The sequence below is a fragment of the Micromys minutus genome (assembly GCF_963924665.1).
Source record: "Micromys minutus genome assembly, chromosome: 32".
In the NCBI taxonomy this organism is placed as follows: Eukaryota; Metazoa; Chordata; class Mammalia; order Rodentia; family Muridae; genus Micromys; species Micromys minutus.
Window position 1 is genome coordinate 23895230 of NC_137967.1, and position 24196 is coordinate 23919425.

A 24196-nucleotide genomic window follows, 5' to 3' on the forward strand; every position below is an offset into this window, starting at 1 on the left:
ATCATTTAGGGAGAATGTTATTAGAGATATGGTTTTGCCTTGTAATTCATTGGATGTTTTGAAATTATCTATGTAGACCAGGAAAGCCTCAAATTTCTGGTTGTCTGCCCCTATAACTTGACTGCAATGTTAAAGGTCATGCATCAACTTGTCCATTGAGAACATTATTCTTCAGTAAATATTTCCAAAGTTTTCCCTTTAATAATAAGGGATATTTACTTTGAAACAAAGTAAAATTTAAAATAATGATATTCAGTGGGATAACTAAATAAATAAAATGAGGTGATAGATATTTTATGCTAGCTAACATCATAAAATCATGCAATATTATAATGTACTTCTAGTATCTAATATCAATAATATATTTATTTTTTCTTTAATGAATTGAAAAAGTGCACTGGGAATTTTCCTTTTTTACAAAATTAAAATGGTGATAATTGGCAAAAATTCCTCAATACTAGCTTATTACATCATTTTCAAATGTACAGAAAAACATTTTTAAACGACTTTATTTTACAAAACAAAGATAAATGTACAAATTTTAAATATTTTTTGCTTAAAATTATACATTTTTGTCAGTACTGTTTTTTCAGACATTGAAATAATTTTTACATAAAACCATGTGAATATATTTTTTTAGTCAGTACTTGATTTTTTTCAAGGGCTTGACAGTATGCATTGAAAACCTAATAGTTACAATAAGCGTAGAGTACATGCAAAACAAAACGCAACATGGAAATAATCAAAGTCTTCTTGTTTTGTAAATATATGTATATATTTTTGTTTTCTTTATTTCTTGGACTTCATACAGTCTGTGAGTTATTTCTGGGGGAGTGCAAGCCTCTGGGGTTAGCATCCAACTATCAGTGACTGCATATTATGTCTGTTCTTTTGTGACTGGGTTATCTCACTCAGGATGATATTCTCTAGATGCAGCCATTTTCTTAAGAATTTGGTTAAGTCATTGTTTGTGGTGGCTGAGTAGTATTCCATTGTGTATATTTACAACAATTTTTGTATCCATTCATCTTCTGAAGGACATCTGGGTTCCTTCCAGCTTCTGGCTATTATAAATAGAGCCGCTATGAACTTTGTGGTGCATATATCTTTGTTGTGTATTAAAGTGTCTCTGGGGTATATGCCCAGAAGTGGAATAGCTAGGTCTTCAGGTAGTACTATATCAAATTTTCTGAGGTATCACCAGACAGATTTCCAGAGTGGTTGTATTAGCTTGCAACCCCACCAACAGTGGAGAAGTGTTCCTCTTTCTCCAAAGCCTCGCCAGCATCTGCTGTCATCTGAGTTTTGGATCTTGGCCAATCTGACTGGTGTGAGGTGGAATCTCAGGGTTATTTTGATTTGCATTTCCCTGATGGCTAAGGATGTCGAGCACTTCCTCAGGTGTTTCTCGGCCATTCGGTGTTCCTCAACTGAAAACGTTTTGTTTAGCTCTGTACCCCATTTTTTAATAGGGTTATTTGATTCTCTGGTGTCTAGCTTTTTGAGTTCCTTGTACACCTTGGATATTAGGCCTCTATCTGATGTGGTGTTGGTAAAGATCTTTTCCCATTGTGTTGGTTGCCATTTTGTTTTCTTGACGATGTCTTTAGCCTTACAGAAACTTTGCAATCTCATTAAGTCCCATTTGTTAATCTTTGACCTTAGAGCTTGAGCCATTGGTGTTTTGTTCAGGAAATTTTCTCCTGTACCTATGTGTTCTAAGGTTTTCCCTACTTTCTCATCTAATAGTTTCAGTGTATCTGGTTTAATGTGGAGATCTTTGATCCACTTACACTTGAGCTTTGTACAAGGAGATAAAAACGGGTCTATTTTGATTCTTTTGCATGCTGAGTGCCAGTTGGACCAGCACCATTTGTTGAATAGGCTGTCCTTTTCCATTGAATGTTTACTGCTCCTTTGTCAAAAATCAGGTGACCATATACATGAAGGCTCATTTCTGGATCTTCTATTCTATTCCATTGATCCACATGCCTATTTCTGTACCAGTACCATGCAGTTTTCAGCACAATTGCCTTGTAATATAGCTTGAGGTCAGTGATAGTGATTCCCACAGATGTTTTTTGTTGTTGAGGATGGATTTTGCTATTCTAGGTCTTTTGTTATTCCATATGAAATTGCACATTGATCTTTCCAATTCCATGAAGAACTGGGTTAGAATTTTGATGGGGATTGCATTGAATCTGTAGATTGCTTTTGGTAGGATGGCCATTTTTAAGATGTTGATTTTTCCAATCCATGAGCATGGGAGATCTTTCCATTTTCTGAGAACCTCCTCAATTTCTTTCTTTAGAGGTTTGAAGTTCTTGTCATACAGGTCCTTCACTTGCTTAGTTAGAGTCACACCAAGGTATTTCATAGTTTTTGTAACGATTGTGAAAGGTACGTTTTCCCTAATTTTTTTCTCCACATGTTTGTCCTTTGAGTACAGGAAGGCTACTGATTTGTTTGAGTTAATTTTGTATCCAGCCACTTTGCTGAACTTGTTTATCAGCTGTACGAGTTCCCTGGTGGAATTTTTGGGGTCACTCAAGTACACTATCATATCATCGGCAAAGAGTTACCTTTCTATCTCTTCCTTTCCGATTTGTATCCCCTTGATCTCCTTTTGCTGTCTAATTGCTCCAGCCAGGACTTCCAGTACTATGTTGAATAGGTAGGGGGAGAGTGGGCAGCCTTGTCGAGTCCCTGATTTTAGTGGGATTGCTTCAAGTTTCTCGCCATTCAGTTTGATGTTGGCTGTTTGTTTGCTCTATATTGCTTTTATTATGTTTAAGTATGGGCCTTGGATTCCTGTTCTTTCCAGGACTTTTAACATGAAGAGGTGTTGGATTTTGTCGAATGCTTTCTCAGCTTCTAGTGAGATGACCATGTGATTTTGGTCTTTGAGTTTATTTATATGGTGGATTACATTGATGGATTTCCTTATGTTAAACCATCCCTGCATCCCAGGGATGAAGCCTACTTGGTCATGAAGAATGATTGTTTTGATGTGTTCTTGGATTCGGTTTGCAAGGATTTTGTTGAGTATTTTTGCATCGATGTTCATAAGTGAGATTGGTCTGAAGATCTCTTTCCTTGTAGGGTCTTTGTGTGGTTTAGGTACGAGGGTTATTGTAGCCTCAAAATATGAGTTGGGTAATATTCCATCTGATTCTATCTTTTGGAATAGTTTGGCGAGTATTGGTGTTATATCCTCAATAAAAGTCTGATAAAATTCTGCACTGAACCCGTCTGGACCTGGGCTTTTTTTGGTTGGGAGGCTTTTGATGCCTTCTTCTATTTCTTTAGGTGTTATAGGATTATTTAGATGGTTTACTTGGTCCTGGTTTAACTTTGGGACCTTGTATCTGTCTAGGAATTCATCCATTTCCTCCAGATTTTTCAATTTTGTGGAGTATAAGTTTTTGTAGTAGGATCTGATGATTTTTTGAATTTCCTCAGTTTCAGTTGTTATGTCACCACTTTCCTTTCTGATTTTGTTAATTTGGATACTCTCTCTTTGCCCTCTAGTTAGTCTCGCTAGGGGTTTATCAATCTTGTTGATTTTCTCAAAGAACCAACTCTTGGTTTTGTTGATTTTTTCAATGGTTCTTTTTGTTTCTATTTGGTCTATTTCTGCCCTAATTTTTATTATTTCTTGCCGTCTACTCTTTTTGGGTATATCTGCTTCCTTTTGTTCTAGGGCTTTTAGCTGTGCTGTCAGGTTGCTGATGTGAGCTCTCTCCAGTTTCTTTTTGGAAGCACTTAGGGCTATGAGTTTTCCTCTCAATACTGCTTTCATTGCATCCCATAGGTTTGAGTATGTTGTGTTTTTGTTTTCGTTGAATTCTAGAAAATCCTTAATTTCTTTCTTTATTTCTTCTTTGACCCTGCTATCCTTTAACAGAGCATTGTTTAGTTTCCATGTGCATGTGGGATTTTGTTGTCTTTGTTGTTGTTAAAGACCAGCCGTAGACCATGGTGATCTGAGAGGATGCATGGGAGTATTTCAATCTTCTTATATCGATTGAGGCTCGTTCTGTGTCCAATTATGTGGTCAATTTTCGAGAAGGTGCCATGGGGTGGTGAGAAGAAGGTGTATTCTTTTACTTTGGGATAGTATGTTCTGTATATATCTATTAATTCTAGTTGGTTCAAAGTCTCTGCTAGTTTTGCAGTGTCCTTGTTCAGTTTCTGTTTCCCTGATCTGTTCATGGGTGAGAGTGGGGTATTAAAGTCTCCCACTATTATTTTGTGAGGTGAAATATATTTTTTGAGCTTTAGTAGGCTTTCTTTTATGAATGTGTGTGCTTTTTTATTTGGAGCATATATGTTAAGGATTGAGAGTTCCTTCTGACAGATTTCCCCGGTAATGAGTAAAAAGTGTCCTTCCTTATTTTTTGATAACTTTTGGTTGGAAATTTACTTTATTCGATATTAGAATATCCACTCCAGCTTGCTTCTTGGAGCTGTTTGCTTGGAAGTTTTTTTCCCATCATTTTACTCTGAGATAGTGTCTGTCTTTGTCTCTGAGATGAGGTTCCTGTATGCAGCAAAAGGCTGGATTTTGGTTATGTATCCAGTCTGATAGTCTATGTCTCTTTATTGGGGAGTTGAGACCATTTATGTTAATAGATATCAAGGAATAGTTGTTTCTGTTTTCTGCTATTATTGCTTTTTTGGGTTGAATTGTGTCTGTGTTTTTTTCTTCTTTTAGTTTTCTTATTTAGGAGTTTTCTTGTTCTTACTAGGCTGTATTTTCCCTCATTGTATTGGGTTTTCCACCTGTAGTTCGTTGTAGTGCCGGGTTTGTGGCCAGATATTGTGTGAATTTTGATTTGTCTTGAAATATCTTTGTCTCTCCATCGATGGTGATTGATAGTTTTGCTGGGTATAGCAGCTTGGGCTGGCACTTGTGCTCTCTTAAGGAGTGCATGATGTCTATCCAGACTCTTCTAGCTTTCATAGTCTTTGTTGAGAAATCGGGTGTGAGTCTGTTTTGTCTGCCTCTATATGTTACCTGACCTTTTTCCCTTAGTGCTTTTATTATTCTTTCTTTACTTTGGGCACTTGATGTTTTTACTATTATGTGTCGGGAGGTATTTCTTTTCTGGTCCAACCTATTTAGAGTTCTGAAGGCTTCTTTTATGCTCGTGGTCATCTCATTCTTGAGGGTAGGGAAGTTTTCTTCTATGATTTTGTTGAAGACATTTACTGTGCCCCTTAATTGATACTCTTCTCCCTCTTCTATTCCTATTATTTTTAGGTTCGGTCTTCTCATTGTGTCTTGGATTTCCTAGACATTTTGGTTTAGGAGCCTTTTGTTTTTTGCATCTTTTCTGGCTGTTTTGTCTATGTTTGCAATATTGTCTTCTGCCCCCGAGATTCTCTCTTCGATCTTTTGTAATTTATTTGAAATGCTTGCTTCTGTGACTCCTGATTTCTTTTTTTGGTGTTCTGAATCTAGGGTTATCTCTTTTATTGTTTTCTTTATTGTGTCAATCTTTGTTTTAATTTCCCTCTTCCATTCCTTTATTTTTTTGGTTCTGTTTTCCTCTTGTTCTTTGAGTTCTTTGAGTGTTTTTCTTGTTTCTTCTTTAAAAGCTTCTGAATCTTTTTGCTTTTCCTTCCTTTCTTGTTTATTTAACTCTATCAGCGTCTTGAGGCATGATTTCAGGTCTGTGTCTTCTTTTTCTGGAGTGTTTGGAGTTCCGATGTTTGCTGTTATGGGAGAGCTGGGCTCTGGTGTTGCTAGATTGTCTTGGTTCCCTTGGGATATACTCTTTCTCTTTTCTCTTGCCATTTTTTTGTCAGTGATATGTTCTTACCTTTCCCTTGTATCTGGTCTGTATCCCTGGTTCTCCAATGGTTGAGGTGTCAGATGGGTCAAGCCCTGTTTTATGCCTCAGAGTCGTCGGGTGTGAGCAGAAGTTCCAACGTTCTGTTTCTGTTTGCTGGTTCAGGCACAGTCGCTCAGCCTCTATGAGCTGCTGTTCCGCCTGGCAGGTAGGCCAGGCTCCGCTCTGCGTCCGGAAGTCGCCTCCGGGTGGAAACAGAAGTTTTAATTTTCTGTTCCCAATCGCTGTTGCTCAGCCTCTATGATCCGCCGTTCCACCTGGCAGGTAGGCCAGGCTCTGCTCTGCGTCTGGAAGTCGCCTCCGGGTGGTAACAGAAGTTCTAATTTTCTGTTCCTAATCGCAGTTGCAGAGGCTATATGAGCCGCCGCTCCGCCTGGCAGGTAGGCCAGGCTCTGCTCTGCATCCGGAAGTCGCCTCCGGGTGGAAACAGAAGTTCTAATTTTCTGTTCCCAATCACTGGATCGGGCAGAGCGGGGCAGGGCGAGTTACAGTGTGCACTTTCTGTGTGCACTCCGCAGAGATCTCTCTGCTCCCCTGCAGTCTTGGTCTCCCACTTACCATTTGCTCAGCCTCTATGAGCCACCGTTCCACCTGGCAGGTAGGCCAGGCTCTGCTCTGCGTCCGGAAGTCGCCTCCGGGTAGAAACAGAAGTTCTCCAGAAAAACATTTAATGTCCAAAGAACTTGGAAAATTTGACTTTTGCCAATTGCCTCTTTATCATCTCAAAGTGCATTAGAAAGACCCTGTGAAATTATGGATTAAAAGATTTACTGAATGACTTTGAATGTAAAATGATAATGTTTATTTACCAAATAACCAGAGGTATGTCCATATATACAATGTGGTTTTGAGTTTCTTCCAAGCTATCACAACCAGCCCCAGCAACTCCAGGTAGATGATGCTTGAAAAAGAGCAACAATGTTCTTTGGTCCTTCATGAAAACTCAGATAGTTTGTGCTCTCATTGCTAAACATCTTGACTCCAGCAAGAATCTCAGGTCTAAGTTACAAAAAAAAAAATACAAATAACAGTATGATTTACAGTTATTGCTTATGGTTTTTGAGCAGTGAAAGTCAGTTTTTCATAAATGGATGGGTTTTAGATCAGCCAAGCACCTAATAACCTTATACACCCTTAGATATATGTATACTAGGACTTGTAATGGGTAATCGAAAATAGAATATATGAAACTGGGAGAAGTTGGGGAAGTAGAGATAAATCTATTAAACTTTAGGAGGACTGCCACTCTGGTGAACACAATCTAAGAACATCTGTGTCATTAAAAGGATTTGAGTACTTCAATAACCATAATCTGCTCTTAAGCCTATACAAGCAAACAGCTGTATACTATAAAAAATTATAGGGACTTTCAGAGCAAAATAAATCAAAATAAGAGGCTACACATTTAACTATCAATAGAAATTAGTTTACAAACACTCAGTAGATTAAAACATAGTCTACAAAGAATAAACGACAACTTCACAGAAAACTTAACCTGTCTTTTAAAAAATGTGGCTTGAAGAAAGAAGAAGAAAGACTAACATATCTTTTTCCATCATGACTCTGTTTTTAGTTGTTCTTAAGAGTTAAAAAAATCCTCAAGAATGTCTGGGCATGAGGAAACTATCACAATTGTCACATATTTACCAAAGCCATACAAAAAACTTCATGTTCTTAGCTTTGGCTGTTTGTTCCTACTGCATACCTCTTTGTGAAACTGTAGATTCAAAAAGATGGTTCCTAAGTACTTTCTTTTAATTGCTTGATTTTATTTATTTCCATGCTTTGAACATGTTTGCACTGATACATAATTAGTATAAAGTAATTTAAAAGTCAGTCATTATGAAGATGGTATCATGGATCTGTATTTGAGTTTAAAAACACTCCTGTCTGCAAATAACATGTAAAAGAATGGGTCAGGTTCAGAGCCAGGCAGGGCTAAGGAATGAGTGAGAAATACTATAAATGGAGAATTACAAAACAGTGGCTCATCCTGTAGTTGTAAAAATTTTCTGTTTTTCACAGAGTAATGGATCGCAAATACTTCAGTGAACAAGGTGTAACAATTGCCAGTGGAATAAAGCAAAAAACAGGAGGCACCCATCAGGATTCTGAAGCACAATATAGACAAGAGAGAGGGTGAACCAGGATACTATTTCTTCTAAAGAGAATGAACTGTGTTTCCTTCGGGGGAAATATGGTGGGTAATAAATATTATGTAGGGACTGTGTTCTGGTAGAAATTAAAATGATTTAACTAAATTGGGTAGATTTATGTTTTCTCTTCCTTTACATTTCTTTTCTATGATTTTCTGTTTTAAATTGAGAATTTCATGAGTGACAAAAATTGAAGAAACACACGAACCATTCAGAAGACTCATGGGATAAGTTTGCATCCCACCCTTGATACTTGATTTTTAGAATTTATTTGTATATATTTTCTTATTTACACTCCATGATAATAATATAATAAAGTGATTTAAAAGTAATTTTCAATACTTCAGGCAGATGGTGTTCTAGAAATCAGTCTGGGGGTTCTTTAGAAAATTAGACATAGTGCTTTTCTGAGGACCCAGCTATACCACTTCTGGGCATATACCAAAAAGTCACTCCAAAACAAAATAAAAACACTCACTGAGAAGTGTATAATAGTGCGAGAAAGCTCTGTATACCCAATACCCAAGGAACAATTCACAGACATTATGGAGCTCAAAAAAAAGGAAGGCCAAAATGGGGATGCCTCAGTCCTTCTTCAAAAAGAGAACAAACTCTCATGGGAAAAATGCAATGTCAAATAGAGGAACAGGGATTGATGAAACGATAACACAAATGCTGCCTCACGTTGGGATCTTCCACATATGCAGTCACCAAATTTAAGCACTATAAATGATCCCAAAAAGTACTTACTGGCAGGAATGATAGAGAGATGGCCCTAAAGAGACTAAGCTAGAGTTGTATAGATACAGCTGATCATGCCTCCTGCTGACCCTCAGTCTGAATTTGGGTATTCCAATTACATTGCTAAAGAAGGATCTAAGGAGCTCTAAACAGGTTGCAACATTATGGGAAGAACAACATTATCAACCAAGGAAACCTTCCAAAACTGCCATGAAGTAAATCACCAACCTCTGTGCACACTTGGAGAGACACATTGATCCAGTGTCTGGGATCAGTGAGAGAAGGGGCTTTTGTTTCAGAGAGGGCACGTTTTTCCAATGTAGGGAATTCCATAGCAATGGAAGGAGAGGGTGAACAAGGGGGATTGCACTTTTGTGAAGTCCAAAGGAAGGGAAGGAAGGAAGGTTGCAGGGCGTTATGACGGGATAACATCTCAAATGTAAATACATAATATCTTATTTAAAAATGCAAAAAACTTATGAAGAATTCCTTAATCTGTCCTGGAAGAGTTTGGTCATTAAGTTCTCTGTGTGTGTGTTTGCCCTTTCTACACAGATTTGTCTATAGTAGAACTGTAACCTTTTCTTTGCTCAATTACTAGTTTAACATAATTGAATTAATATGAAGGTTATGGATGTTCATCATCTTCTTTAGAGTGGAATTAGGTACAGGAGCAGAGTTGTCTCATAGTCAAAAGATCATTTTATAATGAAATAATCTTAAATGTCATTTCTATGGATCTCTGAGAATTTTGAAGACCAAATATTCATAGTATATCTGAATTATCAATTATTGTTTTTAGCTATTTGCTACCTGGATAACCTAGAAATTATTTTATTGTAATTAAAGAGACTAGTGTCCAATATTACTATGGTTTTGACTGACTATTTGTATTACTTAGCCATTTCTAATAGTTCCTAATTTCAATTTTTGTCATTCATAACTGTTCTCAATATCAGTTTCTAAAGTATTGGGACTTTATATTGAACTTTAAGAATTATATAAGTAGAGCTCCACAAGTAATCTTTGAGCAACTTTTTGCTCTGTCAAAGGAATTTAATCTCAAGACAGTCTCTGAAAAGCAAGCATGCATCCATTTTTCTCCATAAACAGTCAATAAACTGTTAAGATATAATTACAGAATCTTTCATCAAGATCTGATGATGTGGGAAGGCATGTGGAAGACTCTGTGAAGACTACTGAGCTGTAACCTAAGTCTTCTGCCAAAGGTCTCTGCCTCTAAGCTAGCACAGGACAATCACCACTGAGCTGAGACAGAGCTTCCCTTTGACCTGGACCTGGGCTAAATGTCATCACCAGACAGCAGGTCCCTGACTGCGCTCCCAATTCCTCAAGACTCACAAAGGCTAGGTGTCCCATAGTTTGGGAGACCTATTCTGGTCCTTTCCTCGAGCCTGTAGACTGCAAACATGTTGCTCCTGATTTCTCTGAGCATTTTTCCTTTAGAGACTAGTGGACCAGAAGCCAAGAAGAGTGTGACTTGTTCCCCACAGGACAAATGACTCTGTTTCCAGGCTATATAGCAGTCATGTGTCAGCACATCACTGCATGTGAAGACTCCCTCCTGCTGTGGGAAATGCTCTGTTATCTACATCCTGTGCAATTATACATGATTTTGTTGCCAGAATTTGCCATTGTGGTTCCCATTTTTTAAGTCTGTAAATTGTATTTTTTGTTGCTTTTCTCTTTTCAGTTATGTTCATTAAAAGACCCTGGGCCTTTCAAATTACAGAGCCAGACATTTACACAATTCTTAAATTTGTTTGACTAATCAAATAATTATATTGCATTAAAATTTTTCAGGGAATATAAATTTTTATATCAATAAGAGAGAAATAGGAATAAAATATATTCTTCCTTAATTCAAGAATCCACTGAAGTGTTTTTAAACATGAATTTCTTCAGTGATTAACACAATAATGTTTTAGGCATACTTATATTTCATCTCCATAAATAGTTGAGGAAGATATTATTTCTCTTTTATAAACCTCAAATTAATATGATCTTCAACATAATTAATGGCTGATCTTAAATGAATGAAACTATCTAGTGAAAAGGTAGTTATCATTTTAAAAACATTTCCCTTTATGTGTTTGAATATTTTGCCAATGTGTATGTAAGTACGACATGTATGATGATTGCTCATGCAGGTCAGAGGAGGGCAGATTTACCTTGAATATCTGATGTCTACTAAATAGGTTCTGGTCTATCAACTGAGTTTCCTAAAAAAGCAAGCATTGTTCTTGTCTTCTGATTATAAAATATAACAAGCTAGTTAGTTTTTGGGAAATATATTTTCCTAAAATCATAAAGGAAAATACCAATATCTTCATGGTTTAAAAACAAACATACAAAATGTAATTTTGTGAATTTTCACTGCATTTACTTAAAATGAAATTTTGATTCTGTCAAAATTGAGTCAGCAAAGACATATCAAAAGGCAAACACTCATAATGCATCTAGAAATATTGTTAGAGTTGTAATCATATTTAAATCTTCTATGACTCTGTTGAGAAAGGCAAACCTCCATATATAATGATGCCTCATTAAACCTGCTGTTTTGGCACGAATTCCTATGTATACCTGCATTCATTTAGAGCTAAGCTCCCATTAGTCCTCTTCACAATAACACTAAGATGATTCATACCAATTTATTCCCAAATTCTTTTTTTCACATACACTTTATTTTTTCCCAAAACATAAAACTCAACAGAGTGTCATACACAACATGGATTAATCTTTTTAAAAACTTATCCTAAAGAAAGGAATGAAGTAATTATTGGAACGTTTTTAATCAAAATTAAGACAAGACTAAAGTAAGTTCTCATTGAAAAAAAAAATGTCTTCATTGTAGACATGAAGAAGAGACTATTCAAAAACATTTAGAAGCATCAAGAGTACTGAAAAATTGTAGTATATTAGACAAGGCCAGCACACAGAACCAGGCTATGAGAGGGAGAGGTGAGGAGAGCAACAGAAGAAATCAGAGAAAACAATGTAAAAGAAAGGAAACAATGTGTGAGGAGAACTAAGAAGACAAGGAGGACCCTGAGAAGTAACAATTTCAAGAGCTCATGACCTTTCAATAACATATCTGGCTTTGGAAGGATAGTGGGAGCTAGGGTAAAAGATAGAAAGATGGGTTTTAAAGAGATGTAAATAAGATGACATGGGTAGTGCTAAAATGCCCAAACTCTGTAAGAGGTTGTTTGCAATGCTGTGATACGCTGGCAGCCAGAGTCTAATATGATACACTAATAGGCTCTTCAGTTAGCCATTTGTCCCGAGTATCTTTGGGACTAAAAACACTTAATATGTTGAAATTGTCTAAGATATTGGGTGAAAGTGAAAGAGCCTACAGAGACAAAGTCAAAAATTACGTTTTCATAGCAATGAAACCCTGTGCCTAATACAGGCCTCTATATCATCTTTTGTGTTCAAAGGTTGAGAGAAATGATTTTATTCTAATTCCCAATTATTTGGAATTGCTCCTATAACCCATAATACTATTTCTTTGGTTTTGAGACAGGAACACAGAACCAAGATGTTTAAAAGTTACCTTACACTCCTGTCAACATGGTTCTAGAAATAATTTTAGAAATGATTTGTCTTGTGGGAAAGAATACCAGGTAATCATGAACCTTTCTTTGAGGCAGGGTGTCTCACTTCAGCTGAATCACTGCTCTTGACAACATTCACTACAATGGAGTCATCCAGCATTGAGGTAAGTGACCTCAGGAGCACAGCAGTAAGAACTGAAGACATTAGGAAGCAGTTTTTTGAGAAATCATGCTTGTGCTCCTGAAAGCATCTTTCTTCACTCCAGTGTCTCTTAATTTTACTTGTAGTTAAAATCTATATCAAAAATTACATCTGCAGTACTGAAATAAAGGGGGAAATAGGGGAACAAAGAAGGAACCAAAAATGGAAAGAAGTAAAGAGAGGAAGAAAGGATTGGGAAAAAAAAAAGAGAGAGAACTTAAGGCATACATAGTGCAAAAAGAGACTGTGGCTTGGTTTAGGCATTGGAACTTGAGTGGGCTTTTGGATGAAACTGGAGTATTTATAACTTGTGGAATAGTAGATTGCCTCCAGTGCTCCATACATTGCATGAACGAACACTTTTCCTTCTAGAGGATGCTACTGAGTCTCTCTTATCACAGATAGAAACTCATTTTCTTCTTTTCTTTCTTTATGTAGCCTTTTTCTCTTTCCCTTTTCTCTATCTCTGTTTTCCTTTACCTCTTTCTATCTTTTTGCTTGTCTCCTCTTAAATCTCTGATTTTCAAAGAAAGATTTAATTGGACTTTTTTCATTTTTCCTTAAAGATCTCAAGGGGTACACATCCAAGACCTTGCACTGACTAGAAAAGCTATGTGATACACCCACATCTTATCACAATATCTTCAAGTACTCTCATTTTTTTACTTTCTCCTACTCACCAGTTTTTATACTACTCAAAAACTCTACATTATGCTTTTGTCACTACAGAACAAGATTCAGTTAATGGGTAGAAAAGAAAACACATTTCAGTAATAAAATTATCTTATCAATGGTAGAATTATGATTTTATTTTTGACTAAGAAAATTGAATTTCTATGAAAACATTGTGATTAACTCATAAATTTTATGAACTACATTGATCATAGAAAAAATATGTTTTATTCCTTGGTACTGCAGACAGTCGGAAATATGACAGATACTTCTATGATTATTCCTATGTTTCATTCAGTACATTTTAAAATTGATTTTTATGTTTTTCCAGGTCTGGGGTCATCTGCAAGCACAAACCTATACAGTGGTCATCATATGTGAAGCCTGTCCACTAGTCCCTCTCCTTCTGTAAAATAGACATAGGTATGTGGGGTTTTCTATTCCTATTTTCATGGCCTATGTTTAGGGTTTTGGGAGATATCATTTGTATTGTTGATGTTAGAGATTGTTGTTACAAAGAGAAATGCAATTGAAAATAACACTCTACCACATTTTACTGATAACTAATATACTTCAAATTCTATCTTATATACACAATTGCAGACTCAGCATTGTGACACTTAATTTGAATTCACTAACCTATGGGCCCATGTCAGTTTTGACTTTACATGATGGAATTCACTGTCACTCTGTACCATATAATGTAACCTGAACTTTTCATATATGAACCGTAATCTCCTTAATTTAAAATTAAAACTAAGGTCAAACTACAAACATTCATACTAGTAACCATTGTGGGTATACAGTTCAATAATGAACAGAATGGCAAGACATTTTCTTCACAAACTCAAGACTCTGTCCCTTGCAGCCTTGTGAATCAACACTCTTTTTTAAAAAAATTGCATTGGAAGATTTATTTATATTTAGTGAATGCTAATGTAGCTAAGACAGCATACACATGTAAAGATTAGTAGATGTGTTTGGGAGCTGTGTCCCTCCTGTAATGTGGGACCCTGGAATGAACCCTACTTATCAGACTAGATATAAAGCTCCTGTCTCTGCACAGCAGTCTTGCTGGCCACAGTAGTGAGTTACTGTAGTCTTGGGTTTTTGATGAAAATGTAATGTATAAGAAAGAGCTACAGGGCCATGGAACTAGTCATAGCATTTAACACAGTGCCTCTAGTTACTGCCATGTTTGCAGTGTGTTTAATTTCTGATTAATGGAAAGTTGTTATATTATTGCTTGTATACAGTACTTTTTATTCACCATGCATATGTTGTTGTTGTTGTTGATGGTCATGTGGAATGATTATAATATTCACCTCCTGTGAAAGATTCCGTTGTGGATATGACTAAACAGGTACTTTTTTTTTGTTTTTTTTTGTTTTGTTTTGTTATTTGTTGCTTGTTGTTTGTTTTTAGTGAATGCTTTTATTTACATTTCAAATGTTATCCCCTTTCCTTGTTTTCCCTCCAGAAACCCTATTCCATTCATCATCCCCATGATTCTATGAGGGTGCATCCCCACCCACCTACCCACTACCTCTTGCCTCCTCTCACCGGCATTCCTGTACACTGGGGCATAGAGCCTTTACAGGACAAAGGACTTCTCCTCCCATTGATACCCAACAAGCCATCCTCTGCTACATATGCATTTGGAGCCATGGGTCCAGGAGGTACATTTTTAAGACTCTGATTTTAATTCATTTTTACTCATAGTAAGGAGTGAAATTGGTGGATGAAACAGCAATTCTTTCATCAGGAAAACTATTTTTTTTCCATAGGGCATCAACACCATGAGAATGACATTCAGAAAGATGTTTTTTTTATAGCAAATAATTAATAAAGCATTTCAAGTAGATTGTTAAAACACATAGCTTTCAAAGAGAAATCGCTGGAATTTGAAGCACATTCCATAAAGCAAAGATAAATGAACATTTGTGATATGTCTGCAAGGAAAACTCCAGGGACATAAATACAAATTTTCCATGCACAAAATTACAAGACAGTCTGTATGATCAAAAATATATATGGATTACAATTATCATTCATTTAAACATTGTCATACCTACATAAAACGCATATAAAAAGTGTAGGATTGTAGCTCAATGGAAGAGCATTCAGCTTTCATTCATGGAACTGTGGGTTCAATCTTGTTCTTCCAGTGTAACACAGTTCTTATAGAAGACAAGAAAAGAATGTTCCTAAGATCATTTACAACTGATGGTTTCTTATTCACATTCCATTAACTATATAGCAAAATTTACTATGAAATTATTTTTTTCTAATTTGACTTGGTTTTTACATTTTTAAATAGTATACATATTATTATTAGATTTCATTACACAATTTTTCATTAAATTTATTTTTTATTCTCTCTTAAACTTTTCTCTTTCATTCCCACTGCCCCCTCTCTCTCCTTGTACATTGTCACCTCCTCCTTCTGTGTTTCTGTCTCTCTCTGTGTCTCTGTCTCTCTGTCACTTTCTGTCTCTCTCTGTCTCTGTCTCTCTCTCTCTCTCTCAGTATGTATATAATCTTTTTCACTTTAACATATATACTAAGCTGTTTTAAATTTTGTTTTTATTTATGGTAATTTGTTTAAACTAACTTCTTTTTATTTATTATGTGAAGATTTCTTGCTGCAGTTTTCCCTTCCATTCCCTCACTATCATCCTTTAACTATTGATGATTTTGAGTCTTTTTCAACACACATTTTGGATGTTTCTGAATACTTTATATGAAATTTTACAAGTTGTGAACCCATTTCATGTTATTTAATATTTTAGGTATTATTCAAATTCAGTTTTGAATATTTTTAGGATAAAGAAATTAGTAATGTATAAGAGTTCATCCTCCTGTTACTTTTCATGTGTTCATTTTCTAGCTCTTAATGATGTCTGCAAATCCAGCTGCAGCAGATGACAAGCCTTCAGCAATGAAACACACATGCAACCCTCCAAACATGCACTAAATTAAAAACAGAATTAATTTTAAAATATTCTCTTTTTTTCACTCATTCAAACTATACATTTCAAATATTTGTCATCTTTTGATGGATTTTGAAATGCTTCATGGATTTTTGCAATTTATGTCGTGTTTAAATGTTCCATATTTGCATGTTTATTGCAAAACATTGAATTTATTCAAAAGAAAAAGTACACATTAATTTTTTTTATTTTTATAATGTGGATATATGAGTCTCTCTCTCTCTCTCTTTCTCTCTCTCTCTCTCTCTCTGTGTGTGTGTGTGTGTGTGTATGTGTCTGTGTGAATGTATTTGTGAGTGTGTGTATGTGTGTGTATGTGTTTGTGTGTGTGTGTATAAAACATTTTTGCAAATGCCACCAAAGACCAGGGTATCAAAAAATTAATAATTATGTCTGCCTTTGTTCTTTGACGCCTAAATTAAAGATGCCTATTATTATGTCCAAAGAAAATGTTAAATTGAATAAACATATTCTATTTTATCTTTACATTAAAACAATAAATAATATCTAATTCATAAATAAGACTGTTTTGAATTTATTTTTGTAGTGAAAAACCTTTTTAAATACACTGTAGTTGTGAATCATTTATTTATGCTTACTTCACTACATAATGCATACTTATAATGCATGCTCAGGGACTTGGGACCAAAATAAGTTTATTTTCTTTTTTTAATAGAAATAAAAAATGGATTCTGGAAACCTTGCAATAAAAATTTTTAACTTCTGCCAGATTATACTGTGAGTATTTGGCAATGCTTAAATCCTATTTTTATATCATTTTGATATTTACAAAAAAAAGAATTTAATGCCCAAAGACCTGATTATAGAGCACTTGACTATTGCCAACTGCTTGACTATCATCTTAAGAGGCTTTCTACAGACAATGATATATTTTGGGTATAAGAATTCCCTTGATGACATAGGATGTAAATTGATCGTGTTTATCTTCCAAATTACAAGGGTAATGTATCTTTATACCATGTGCCTATTGTTTCCAAGCAATTACAATCAGCTCCAGTAACTCAAGGTGGATGAAGCTTAAATACAGAGCTTCCAAGTACATTGGTCCCTCCTGCTCAGTCAGTTGGCTTCTGAACCTGCTTCTAAACATCTTGACTCCACAAAGAGTATCAGGCCCTAGTCACAAGAAAAATGCAACTAACAGGTTGAGTTATGGGTACTGTTCATTGTTTTTTTCTGGTAATGTGGCAACTTAACTCTATCTATTCTTACTGTGCTTTTCTGATGTATTGTGTCTGGGTCTCATGGCATGTTCAAGTATCTCCATGGTGATTATTCTTTACAAACACAAGAGACACATCAAACACATCCACAGTGCTCAGCAGTTTCTGAAAGTTTTGCCAGAAGACAGAGCCACCAAAACTATCCTCATCCTGCTGCTTATATTTATCATCTCTTACTCATTCTCTTCATTTTCAGCCATCAATAGAACCTTCTTAAAATATCCAGTGATATGGGGAGATAAGACACATTTCTAGAAATATTTTTTCCTGTATTTTGTCCCTTTGTTCTCATCACCAGTATGAAATCTAGTTCCGGGTTATTTTTACCTTGGTCAGATAAGACATAGCTTCTTCCCAACATGGTATGAGCCCTGGCATATTTCTTTTTTTATACATTATCATATGTTTTTATCTGTTATATAATGCTAAATCTACAGTTTGAAAAACAATCTTCATATAACTGACTCCTTCATTATATGAAATAATGAGTTGTAATTTGTGAGAAAGCATTTCATAGATGACTTATATACCTTTTCTGTTTCTTGGAAAAAAATACCTAATAGTGCCAACTCAAAGAGAAAATGGTTTCTTTCACCAACATCCCCATCTGAAAGCTCTGTTCATCATGATGACTTAGAAAGCAAGACTCATTCTTGGCATCAGCAAAAGTGCTTCGGTTTGGTGGCTACATATGGGGTGGATACACAGGTAATGTAGTCTCTGACTGATCTTTTCTTCAATCCCTGCTCCTCTATTTTTCCCTTTATTTCCTACTGTGAATGTTTGGTTCTGCTTTCTAAGAAGCACTGAGGTAACCACGTTTGGAACTTCCTTCTTTTTGAGCTTCATATGGTCTATGAATTTTTTTAAGTATCTCAATATCCTGGGGAATATTAACTCTCATACTCACATGCAACCAACTCCATTATACATATATAATTTAAAAGAAAATAAATATTAAAATGAACTATACTTCATATTTGAAGATTTAATTACTTTTTAATTCAATATTTCAAGTATTTCTATTTGTTTTTTTTGATAAATTTAGAATTATATGTGTTCTAAACTTCAGAAATATTGATATTTCTTTATAAAACTTTCCTTGAAAATAGACTAAAATCATTTTATTTGGGAAAAAACAATGAAAAATGGTAATCATTTAGTGAGAATGTTATTAAAGATAGGGTTTTGCTTTGTAATTAACTGGCTGTTCTGGAACTATTTCTGTTGACCAAGTTAGCCACAAATTTATGTTTGACTGCTCATATCACTCTATTACTATGTCCAGTGCAAACTTTATTCTTCGGTAAATATATCCAAAATTTTCCATTTGATAAAAAGGAACATTTAATTTGATAAAAATTAAAGCTTTAAATAATGTTATTCAATGAGATAACTAAATAAATACAGTGAGGTGATGATTATGTTATTTTAACTGACATTATGAAATAATGCACTCAGAATGTATTTGAAAGATCTCATATCAATAATATATTTTTTTCTTTAAGAGAATAAAAATATCTTTTAAAAATATCTCACTAGGAATTTTCCACTTCTACAAAATTACAATGGGAATAATTGCCAGTTCATAAATCCTACAGTGTTATATCATTTTGAAATTTACAGAAAGACATTTAATGTCCAAAGAACTGATAATAAAATATTTGAATTTTTCCAATTGCTTCTTTATCATCTCAAAAGACATTGGAAAGACAATGTCAAATTATGGATTAAAAGATTTACCGAATGAATTTGATTGGAAATTGGTAATGTTTATTTACCAAATAACCAGAGGATTGTCACTTTATGCAATGTGATTATTGAGATGCTTCAAAGCAATAACAACCAGCCCCAGCATCTCCAGAAGGATAATGAATAAACACAGAGCCACCAAGTACCTTGGTCCTTCCTGATCACTCAGCTGCTTTGTTCACTTATTGCTAAACATCTTGACTCCAGCAAGAGTCTCATCTCTAAGGTACAACAAAAATACCAATAACATGATGATTTACAGTTACTGCTTATGGCATCTGAGCATGGAAAAGCAGTAATTCATAAGTGTATGGGCCTTAGATTAACCTTACAGAACCTTGAATATATGTATACTAGGACTTGTAATTGGTTATAGAAAAAAGAATATATGAACCTAGGAGAAGTTAGGAAAGTAGAGATAAATCTATTAAACTTTAGGAGGACTGCCACACAAGTGAACACAATATAAGTGCATCTGTGACATCCAAAGAATTTTAGTACTCCAATAACCATAATCTGCTCCTAAGCCTATACAGGAAAACAGCAGTATAAGAAAATCTAATTTTAAGGACTTTCAGAGAAAAATAATTCCAAATGAGAGGCTACATATTTATCTATCTATAGAAATTAGTTTACAAACATTCAACAGATTACAACATAGTCTATAAAGAATGAATGACAACTGCACAAAAAATTAACCTGTCTTTTAGAAAATGTGGCTTGAAGAAAGAAGAAGAAAGACTAACATATCTTTGTTCTACATGGTTCTGTTCTTACTTGTTCTCCAGAATTAAAAAAAAAAGATCCTCAAGGCTGTCTGAACATTAGAGAACACTCCCAATTCTCACAGATTTGGCAAAGCCATGCAAGAACCTTCATGTTCTTAGCTTTGGCTGTTTGTTCCTACACCATACCTCCTTGAGAGACTGTGGATTCAAAAAATGGTTATTTCCTACTTCCTTCTAATTGCTTTATTTCATTTCTTTCTGTGCTTCGGACATGTTTGAACTGACACATAATTAGTATAAAGTAATTTAAAAGTCAGTCATTATGTAGATGGTATCATGGATCTGTATTTGAGTTTAAAAGCACTCCTGTCAGCAAATAACATGCAAAGAATGGGTCAGGTTCAGAGCCAGGCAGGGCCCAGGTGGGAGTGAGAAATACTACAAATGGAGAATTACAACACAGTGGCTCATCCTGTAGTTGTAAAAATTTTCTGTTTTTTTACAGAGTATAGGATTCCAAATGCTTCAGTGAACAAGGTGTAACAATTGCCAGTAGAAAAAAATAAAAAATAGTATGCACCCAAGAAGATTCTGAGCACAATATAGACAAGAGAGAAGGTGAACACACCTTCTTCTCAGCACCTCATGGCACCTTCACAAAAATTGACCACATGATTGGTCACAAAACTAGCCTCAATAGATATAAGAAGATTGAAATTCTCCCGAGTGTCCTCTCAGATCACCATTGTCTAAGACTGGTCTTTACCAAAAAGAAAGACAACAAAAAGCCCACATACACATGGAAACTAAATAATAGCAGAGTCAAAGAAGAAATAAAGAAAAAAATCAAGGATTTTCTAGAATTCAATGAAACCAAAAGACAACATAGCCAAACCTTTGGGATTAAATGAAAACAGTACTGAGAGGAAAACTCATAGCTCTGAGTGCTTCCAAAAAGAAACTGGAGAGAACATACATCAGCAACTTGACAGCACTGGTCAAAGCTCTGGAACAAAAGGAAGCATACATACACAAGAGGATTGATGGCAAGAAATAATAAAACTTAGGGCAGAAATCGACAAAATAGAAAGAAAAAGAACGATGGAAAGAATCAACAAAATCAAGAACTGGTTCTTTGAGAAAATAAAAAGAATGATAAACCCTTAGCTAGGCAAAGAGAGAATAACCAAATTAACAAAATCAGAAAGGAACGTGGAAAAATAACAATTGAAACTGACGATATTCAAGAAATCATCAGATCCTACTACATAAGCCTATAATCAATGAATCTGGAAAATCTGGAAGAAATGAATAAACTTCTAGACAGATACAAGGTACTGAAGTTAAATCAGGACCAGGTAAACCATATAAACATTCCCATAAAACCTAAGGAATAGAGGCAGTGATCAAAAGCCTACCAACCAAAAAAATCCAAGGTCCGGATGGGTTTAGTGCAGAAATTTATCAGACATTTATTGATGACATAATACCAACATTTTCCAAACTATTTCACAAAATAGAATCAAATGGAAAACAATATAACTCATGTTTTGAGGCTACAATTACCCTCATTCCTAAACTACACAGAGACCTTACAGGAAAGAGAACCTCAGACCAATCTCACTTATGAACATTGATGCAAAAATACACAACAAAATCTTTGCAAACCAAATCTAAGAACACATCAAAACGATTATTCAACATGATTAAGTAGGCTTCATCCCTGGCATGCAGGGAAGTTATAACATGGAAATCTATCTATGTAATCCATCATATAAACAGACTCAAAGTAAAAAAACCATGGTCATCTCACTAGATGCGGAGAAAGCATTTGAAAAAAAAAATCAACAGCCCTTCATGTTAAAAGTCTTGGAAAGAACAGGAATCCAAGGACCATACCTAAACATAATAAAAGATATATACAGCAAACCAACAGCCAACATCAAACTTAACGGTGGGACACTTGAAGCAATCCCACTAAAATCAGGGACTCAAGAAGGTTGCCTACTCTCCCCCTACCTTTTCAACATAGTAGTGGAAGTCCTTGCTGGAGCAATTAGACAGCAAAAGGAAAACAGATGATACAAAATGGAAAGGAAGAAATAAAAATATCACTATTTTCAGATGACATGATAGTGTACTTAAGTGACCCCACAAATTCCACCAGAGAACTCCTATAGTTCATAAACAAGTTCAGAAAAATTGGCCCAATATAAACTTAACTCAAACAAATCATTATCCTTCCTATATTCAAAGGACAAACATGTGGAGAAAGAAATTAGGGAAAAGATACCCTTCACAATAGTCACAAAAACTATGAAATCCCTTGGTGTGATTCTAATTAAGCAAGTGAAGGACCTGTATGACAAGAACTTCAAACCTCTAAAAAAGGAAATTAAGGAAGATCTCAGAAAATGGAAGGATCTCCCATGCTCATGGATTGGAAGGATCAACATTATAAAATTGGCCATCCTACCAAAAGCAATCTACAGATTCAATGCAATCCCCAAAAATTCTAACCCAGTTCTTCACTGAGTTGTTAAGAGCAATGTGCAATTTCATTTTGAATAACAAAAGACCTAGAAGAGCAAAAGCCATCCTCAGCAACAAGAATTCATCTTTGGGAATCACTGTCTCTGATTTCAAGCTATATTACAAGGCAATTGTGCTAAAAACTGCATGGTACCGATACAAAAATAGGCATATGGATCAATGGAATAGAATAGAAGATCCAGAAATGGGCCCTCATGTATATGGTCATCTGATTTTTGACAAAGGAGCTGTAAACATTCAATGGAAAAAGGACTGCCTAGTCAACAAATGGTGTTGGTCCAACTAGCACTCAGCACGCAGAAGAATGAAAATAGACCCTTTCTTATCTCCTTGTACAAAGCTCAAGTGCATTGAATCAAAGATCTCAACATTAAACCAGGTACACTGAAACTATTAGATGAGAAATTAGGGAAAACCTTAGAACTCGTGATCACAGGTGAAAATTTCCTAAACAGAACTCCAATACCTCGAACTCTAAGGTCAAAGATTGACAAATGGGACTTAATGAGATTGCAAAGTTTCTGTAAGGCTAAAGACACTATCTTGAAAACAAAACAGCAGCCAACAGAGTGGGAAAAGATATTTACCATTCCCACATCAGATAGAGGCCTAATATCCAAGGTATAGAGAACTCAAAAAGTGAGATACCAGAGAATCAAACAACCCTACTAAAAATGGGGTACAGACTTAAACAAAAATTTCTCAATTGAGAAATATCGAATGGCTGAGAAACATCTAAGGTAGTGCTCAACATCCTTAGCCATCAGCAAAATGCAAATCAAAACAACCCTGAGATTCCACCTTACACCAGTCAGATTAGCCAAGATCCAAAACTCAGATGACAACAGATGCTGGAGAGGATGTGGAGAAAGAGGAACACTTCTCCACTGGTGGTGGGGTTATAAACTGGTACAACCACTCTGGAAATCAGTCTGGCGGTTCCTCTTAAAAGTGGACATAGTCCTACCTGAAGACGCAGTTATTCCACTTCGGGGCATTTACCCCAGGTATGCTCCAACATACAACAATGATACTTGCACCACAATGTTCAGTGCAGCTCTATTTATAATAGCCAGAAGCCGGAAAGGATCAAGATGTCCTTCAGTAGATGAATGGATACAAAAATTGTGGTACATTTACACAATGGAATACTACGCAGCCATCAGAAACAATGTCCTAATGAATTTCTCAAGAAAATGGATGCATCTAGAAAATATCATCCTGAGTGAGATAACCCAGTCACAAAATAACAGACATAATATTCAGTCACTGATAATGGAATACTAACCCCTGAAATCTCTGAACACCCCAGAAACAACCCACAGACTGTGTGAAGATCAAGTAAAAAAAAGTATATATTTTAATTAAAATAGAACTGTGTCACATCCCCCTTACTTCCAACAGCCTCTCTCAGTTTCTCTCCTATCTCTTCAAATTAATAACAGCTTTTCCTATATTATTGTTACATAAATACATATGTGTATGTATATTAACCCAAATATACTTAATTACAACCTCATAAAATGTATTTGTACACTTTTATGCAAAAATGCTTAAAAATCTGTACATTTATCTTTGTTTTTTTAAAAAGAAGTTTAAAAAATGGGTACAGACTAAACAGAGAATTCACAGTTGAGGAATACCAAATGGCCAAGAAATACCTAACAAATTGTTAAACATTCTTTGTCATTAGGTAAATGCTAGTCAAAACAATCC

The 24196-nt window shown here is 35.3% G+C and overlaps 1 pseudogene across 1 annotated transcript; it reads left to right on the forward strand.

Annotated features, from left to right (window-relative positions):
* The first annotated feature begins 17008 nt into the window (after nt 1-17008).
* LOC308413679 (vomeronasal type-1 receptor 4-like) lies at nt 17009-17794 on the forward strand (annotated as a pseudogene). The gene has a single exon. The product of its transcript is annotated as a vomeronasal type-1 receptor 4-like (transcript).
* The last annotated feature ends 6402 nt before the right edge of the window (nt 17795-24196 follow it).